Below are 7011 nucleotides of genomic sequence, written 5' to 3'. Positions count from 1 at the left end.
ACTCCAGCATGATCAATAACCTCTTGGTCTGGCATATCCCCCACTCAACCATTGCCGTCAAGCCAGGGGATCAACCCTGGTTCAATGGAGAATACAGGAGCAGCACCAGGCATGCCTGAAGATGGGAGTATTGACCTGGTGAAGCCACCAAACAGGACTACTTTCACACCAAACAGCATAAACAGAAAATGATAGCCAGAGCTAAACGATCCCACAACCAACGGATCAGATCTAAGCTCTGCAGTCCTGCCACATCCAATTGTGAATAGTGGTGGACAATTAAACAACTCACTGGAAGATGAGGCTCCACAAATGATGGAAGAGCCCAGCACGTCAGTGCAAAAGATTAGGCTGAAACTTTCGCAGCAATCTTCAGCCAGAAGTGCCGAGTACATGATCCATCTCCGCTCCTCCAGTGGTACCCAGCATTACAGATACCAGTCTTCAGCCAATTCAATTCACTCCATGCGAAATCAAGAAATGGTTGGAGGTACTGGATAATGCAAAGGCTATGGGCCCTGACAACATTCCATCAATAGTCCTGAAGACTTGTGCTCCAGAACTTGCTGCTCCCCTAGCCAGCTGTTCCAATAGAGTTACAACACTGGCATCTACCCAACAATGTGGAAAATTGCCCTCGTATGTCCTGTACACAAAAAGCAGGACAAATCCAACCCAGCCAATTACTGCCCCATCTCGATCATCAGTAAAGTAATGGAAGGTGTCATCAATAATGCTATCAAGCAGCACCTGCTCAGCAATAACCTGCTCAGTGACGCCCAGTTTGGGTTCCGCCAGGGCCACTCAGCTCCTGACCTCATTACAGCCTTGATTCAAACATGGACAAAAGAGTTGAATTCCAGAGGTGAGGTGAGAGTGACAACCCTTGAAATCGAGGCTGCTTTCACCCGAGTGTGGCATCAAGGAGCCCTAGCAAAACTGGATTCAATGGGTACCAGGGAGCAAACTCTCCAGTGGTTAGACTCATACCTGACGCATGGGAAGATGGTTGTTGGAGGTCAGTCACCTCAGCTCCAGGACATCTCTGGCAGGCATTCCTCAGGATAATGTCTTAGGCCCAACCATCTTCAGCTGCTTCATCAATGACTTTCCCTCCATCATAAGGTTTGAAGTGGGGAGTTCGCCGATGATTGCACAATGTTCAGCACCATTCACATTCCTCAGGCACTGAAGCAGTCCATGTCCAAATGCAACAAGATCTGGACGATATTCAGGCTTGGGCTAACAAGTGGCAAGTGACATTTGCACCACACAAACGGCAGGCTTTGACCATCACCAACAAGAGACAATTTAACCACTGCCCCATGACATTCAATGGTGTTACTATCACTGAATTCCTCCACTATCAACATCCTGGGAGTTACTATTGATCAGAAACTCAACTCAACTCACCACATAAATGCAGTGGCTACAAGAGCAGGTCAGAAGCTAGGAACACTGCCGCGAGAAACTCACCTCCTGACTCCCGAAAACCTATCCACCATTTACAAGGCCCAGTTCAGGAGTGTGATGCAATACCAATGAAGCACAATACCAGCCAGGACAAAGCATCCATTTGATTAGCACTCCATCCACCATCAACGACATTGACTTCGTTGATAGCAGTGTGTACCATTTGCAAGATGCACTATAATAAATCACCCATGCTCCTTCGATAGTACCTTCCAAACCCACAATCTAGAAGGACAAAAGCAGCACATGCATAAGAATACCACAACATGCAACTTATCTTCCAAGTCACCCAGCATCCTGAAATGGAATTATATTACTGCTCTTTCACTGTTGTGGGATCAATATTCTGAAACCCCCTTCCTAACAGTTCTGTGGGTGGGCCTATACTCTCCACAGATTGCAGTGTTTCTAGAAGCATCTTAAGAGCAATTAGAAATGGGCAATAAGTTGTCGCCTAGGCAGGGATGCCTATATTCCATGAATGAATAAAGAAAAATATGGTCAATCCCACTTTTATCAGTTTCTCCACACATATTTCACCCATAATCTCAAAATTATTCCGGTCTTTGAATAGTATTGGGTACGAGTGTTGGCTGTTTGTTTGATAATTGCTTGTTCCTGCAATGATGTTCCTTCTCAGAGAAATTTGTTCCATGGTGAGTTCTTGATTGGAGCAAAATGCTCCTCTTTCAGATTCAGTGTCTCTGCTGGATTGATGCTTTCCAGGGTAATTAGTGCTGTTGCCTCCTGTTGAATCTGCACTAGCAACTCAACTTTCTTCGTAGGGACTTCATCTCTCAGCAACATGTCAGCAATATGCATCCCTTTCTAGTATGTCACTTCATGGGTGATATCTCTGCAAACTAAGTAACATTCTTTGCAGACTTGAATCAGGCTTGTGGTCAGACTGTACCTTCACTTTATCTCCTCAAATCGGTTTTGATTAAAATGTTCACAGAGAAAGATAATATCCAGGCATTCTTTCTTAATCTGTGAATTGTCATTCAGTTTATTTTAACACCTTGGACGCAAATGCAACTGATTGTTATCGCTGTGTAAGGGATTGCTCTAAGTTCTGTATCACTGGTATCACACTACAGGGTGACCTCACCCTTGACCTCAGCACTGATGTGTGCAAGTGAAGTTAGGAAGATAATTGGGAAGATTTACAATTTACATCAAGAGGTCCAATTGGTAATAATGTTATGTGTCTACCAGTTGCGTGATATTAGGAGGATATGAGAAAGATAAGAATATTGGAAATATGTTAGCAATCTATGAAACCAACTTGTTCAAAGGAAAACTGGGACGTGTGTGTGTGCGGAATAGCATGTGCAAGAAATGATGGAAGGAAAGAAAGCAAAATCTAGATTAAAACTTCAAAGTGAGAGAGGAAAAGGCCAGGGGATATGACTATAAAGTAATGAAAGGTAAATTCAGAACAGAAAGCAAGGAAAAGCTCTAACTGTTTATAATAAACCAAAGGAAGTAACAAATAAAACGACACTGGTATTAGTCCAAATATAAAATACAATTAGACACAATGGGAAGAACGCTAAGGATGAATGATTATTTTTACATTCATTTCTTTATATTCCAAATGCTTCTCCATTCTTGTCCGGTTGGGAAATAGACTTAACTCTCTTCTGAGTATTCTGCAATGTATTAAGTTTGATTGCAGTGGTGGAATGTTGAGACAGAAGTGATTTATTATTAAGCAGAGTCACGGTTCCAACTACTGGAATACTGGTCACTAACTTTACAAAACTTTATTTTTGATTATTTACTTTTGTGCTGCTTTTGAAAATGTCACTTTCAAATTATGGGGACTATTTGTTGAATTATTGAAAAATACAACATAGCAGGAAGTCATTTAGACACTGTGCCTGTATTGGTTTTTTTTGAAAGAGAGCATCAAATTCAACTCATCAGTGACAAATCTAACTCTTACATCTTTATTTACAATAATGCCTTTGTCAAATTCTCACTATGTGCACCAAGTAAATACGATCTATAATCAACAATTCTAATAAGTAGGTATATGCAGAAAGATAGTTGATAATTTACCCTCTTCATATTTTTAACAGCAACATGAACTTGGAGTTTGTCATAATTTTATTAACCATCTCAGTCATCTATGTTGGAGCTCTCTTCCTCAGAAGCCTGTGGAAGCTGAGTGAATTGAACTTTTCAAAATCAAAAGGGATGACTTCTTGGATAACGCTATTAAGCAATATGGAGCAAAGATGGGTAAATAGATTGAAGGTCCAGATCAGCTGAATTCTAATTTACTTGAGGGAATCAGCAGAGCCAACACGTTTCTTTTCTAAAGGAAAAAAACATTTAACTAATTTATTGGAGCTCTCTGAAGAAGTAACTTGTGCTGTAGATAAAGAGGAACCAGTGGGATGTATTGTACTAGATTTCCAGAAGGCGTTTGATAAGTTGCCACATCTATGGTGATTGCAAACTGAAATGGAATAATGGATCAAATATTGGCATGGACAGGAGATTGGGTGGCTAACATGGAGCAGAGAGAAGGAATAATTGGATCTTTTTCAGTTTGACAGGATGTAATGAGTGGTTTGTCACAGAGATTAGTGCTGGGGCCTCGACTCTACAATTTATATAAATGATTTGGATAAAGGGACCAAAGCTAAATTTGCTGATGACACGAAGATAAGTAGGAAAGTGAGTTGTGAAGAAGACATAGGACACTACAAGGGGATAGAGATAGGTTAAGTGAGTGGGCAAAAATCTGACAAATGGAGTACAATGTTAAATTATCCATTTTGGCAGAAAGAATTAAAATGAAGCATATTTTCCAAATAGTGAGAGGTTGCAGAACTCTTGAGAGTGCAGAAAGATTTGGATGTCCAAGTGCATGAATTGCAAAAGGATAGTGTGCAGGTATAGTCAGAAATCAGGAAAGTTCATAGAATGTTATGTTCTGTCAGGAGGGGAATTGAATGAGAGAGTGGGGAGCTTACATTTTAGTAATACAGGATTCTGGTGAAACCACACAAGAAGAATTGTGTCCTGTACTGTACTTCCAGAAGGATATTAATGCATTGGAAGCATTTCAGAGACGGTTTGCTGAGCTAATACCTGGAATAAGTGGAGTGCCTTATGAGGAAATCTCAACAGGTTAAGCCTGTGTCCTTTGGAGTTCAGAAGAGTCAGAGGTGGCCTGATTGAAACCTGTAAGATCTTCAGTGGACTTGACTGGATGGAGACCTGACTGGATGGATATGGAAAGGATGTTTCCTTTCGTGGGAGAATCTAGATCTGGGGGCCATAGTTTAAAAATAAAGGGTCACCGTTCAAGATAGAAATAAGGAAACATGTTTTCTCTCAGAATTTTTAAATATTTTTAAAACAGAGGTTGATAGGTTATTAATTACTAAGGAGATGAAAGACTATCAGGGATATATGGGAATGTTGAGTTGAAGTTTAAAATACCAGAACAGCCATGATTCTTGCTGGCTTGAAGAGACAACTGGCCTGGTTTGTATGTTCCTTGTTTGTATGTTTGCATGTAAAACTAGGTAGTAATAAAAAGGCTTTACTGAGAGACAATATTATGGAATTTATAGAAAACGCAGCTTGGCAGTTCCTGTTAAAGACTTTGCACATTTCCAAAGATGGCCCAGCTCTGGGGTCCAACTTAAATGAGCTGGACACTGAAGGCGTGAAACTTCTTTCTGTTCAGGAATTTGGCTGGATGATACTAGGAATCTCTGAATACCACATTGGTGCAATAAATGGCCACCTGTACCTGAGGATCCCCAGCAATGGGCAACAAATCCGATGACTCGGACACCTTGGCTCTCTGGGTGCATTGGTGAACTGCTGAAGGCACTTGTGAGCTGCCAATTGGAAGATACCATTCATGTCTTCAGTTGAAGTTTGAAGGGAGCTGGCGTGCTGAGATCTTCAATAGCACAGCTACAGTGCCCAAGGCTGCATGCAGGACATGACAGATGTAGGTGATGGAATCCCTACTCATGTCCAAACATGTACTAGTAATACATTTCACTCATCTGTGCGTAGCTGCAACGCCTTCCGTATCACCTCTGTTGATTTTCTGCTCAGCAACACTGAAGACCCTGGTTCCTCTCTTCAGCCACTGCATGTTCATTCACAGCTGTAAGCCCCTGATGCCCGAATCTCTGGTTCTTTTGGTGCTGGGCATTCCTCCTTCTCATGCTCCTCCACCTTCTAAACCTCAGCAATGCTAGTACAGCTGCTGGGGTAAGTTGGTCAAACATCTGGCATGGAAGCGCTGACTGGTGAAGACATTTCAAGAATGAGATTTTGTTTACCCGTTTGAGACCTTGACCCAGTCAAGCTACCGTTTAGGACTTTGTTAGGATGTTAAGCATTGGATGACAATCTGCTCTACAGCCACCTCTACATGGTAAAGTGCATCCTTTATGACCAATGATTGTGTTTCCTCTTCCTTCATTATGCCATATGTATGATCACTGTTGCCTTAAGCTTTACATTGCTTTCCAATCCGGCTCTTGGCTCTTTCATTATGCCCTACAGTCCAGGCTTACAACCTTGGAATTTACAGCCTGCATAATGGTTTCGCGCCAATGTTCTTAACTTTCAAAAACATACCCTGTGTATGCTACTGCAAGGTTGCATGTGGAATAAACACCTCCCTTCCCCCCCACCAACACTACCATTGTTGATGAGTCTTAGGTTACCTTCTTCTCAGAGTTAAATGAGTCACAGGATGTGGTTGGGATGTTGGTGTCAGGAGTTGGTAGGTTTATTCATCTATTCTGTAATGCATATCTCCCTCCTGTGCTAAGGTCTTAACTGAGCGCTAGCATAACAGTATTCTTCAGTTTCTGTTTCAATTCTCTCAGTTGGGTGTTTGTCATGTGCGGGAAATGCCTATTTGCCCAACTGTGCAGCCCATCTGAACTGTAAATCCTTTGTGAGGTCTTCTTTTGTGGAATGATTAATGAGAGAGACGGTAGTTGTAAAATTTCCACTGGATTTATTTAACCTCTAATCTCCCCCTTGCAGTACACTTTTCCCTCCATCACTATAGAAGCCTTTCTTCTTGTGTCTGGTAGCCCCTCTGTCCTCTTTCAATCACCCCATGACAAGAGTAATTTCACAATAATCCTTAATATGCTTGCTCTTCTCCCAATCCCGCTCCCATCCAGATCCCCATGCCCAGTCCTATCCTTACACCGTGCCTTATTTAATTCACCTGCTCTTTGTCCTTCCCCAGTGTACCTAATCACCCCGTTGTGTTCACCAACCTAAATGTGCAGCTTTAACCCTTCCTTTCCCAACTTGCCCCTATCACTGTGACTCTCTCATTTGCATCCAAGTTTCCTCCCTCTATTCCCCAACATTCTTTCAGTCTCCCTAACTACCATGTCCTTTAAAATTCATTCCTTACCATACCTGTCTACCCAACTCATCTTTTCCTGAGATAGTAGGAACTGCAGATGCTGGAGAATCCGAGACAACAAGGTGCAGGGCTGGATGAACACAGCAGGCCAAGCAGCA

Source organism: Rhincodon typus, chromosome 2, assembly GCF_021869965.1.
Source record: "Rhincodon typus isolate 14 chromosome 2, sRhiTyp1.1, whole genome shotgun sequence".
Lineage (NCBI taxonomy): Eukaryota > Metazoa > Chordata > Chondrichthyes > Orectolobiformes > Rhincodontidae > Rhincodon > Rhincodon typus.
The sequence above is the reverse complement of the archived record's forward strand: the minus strand, read 5'-3'. Positions refer to the sequence as shown.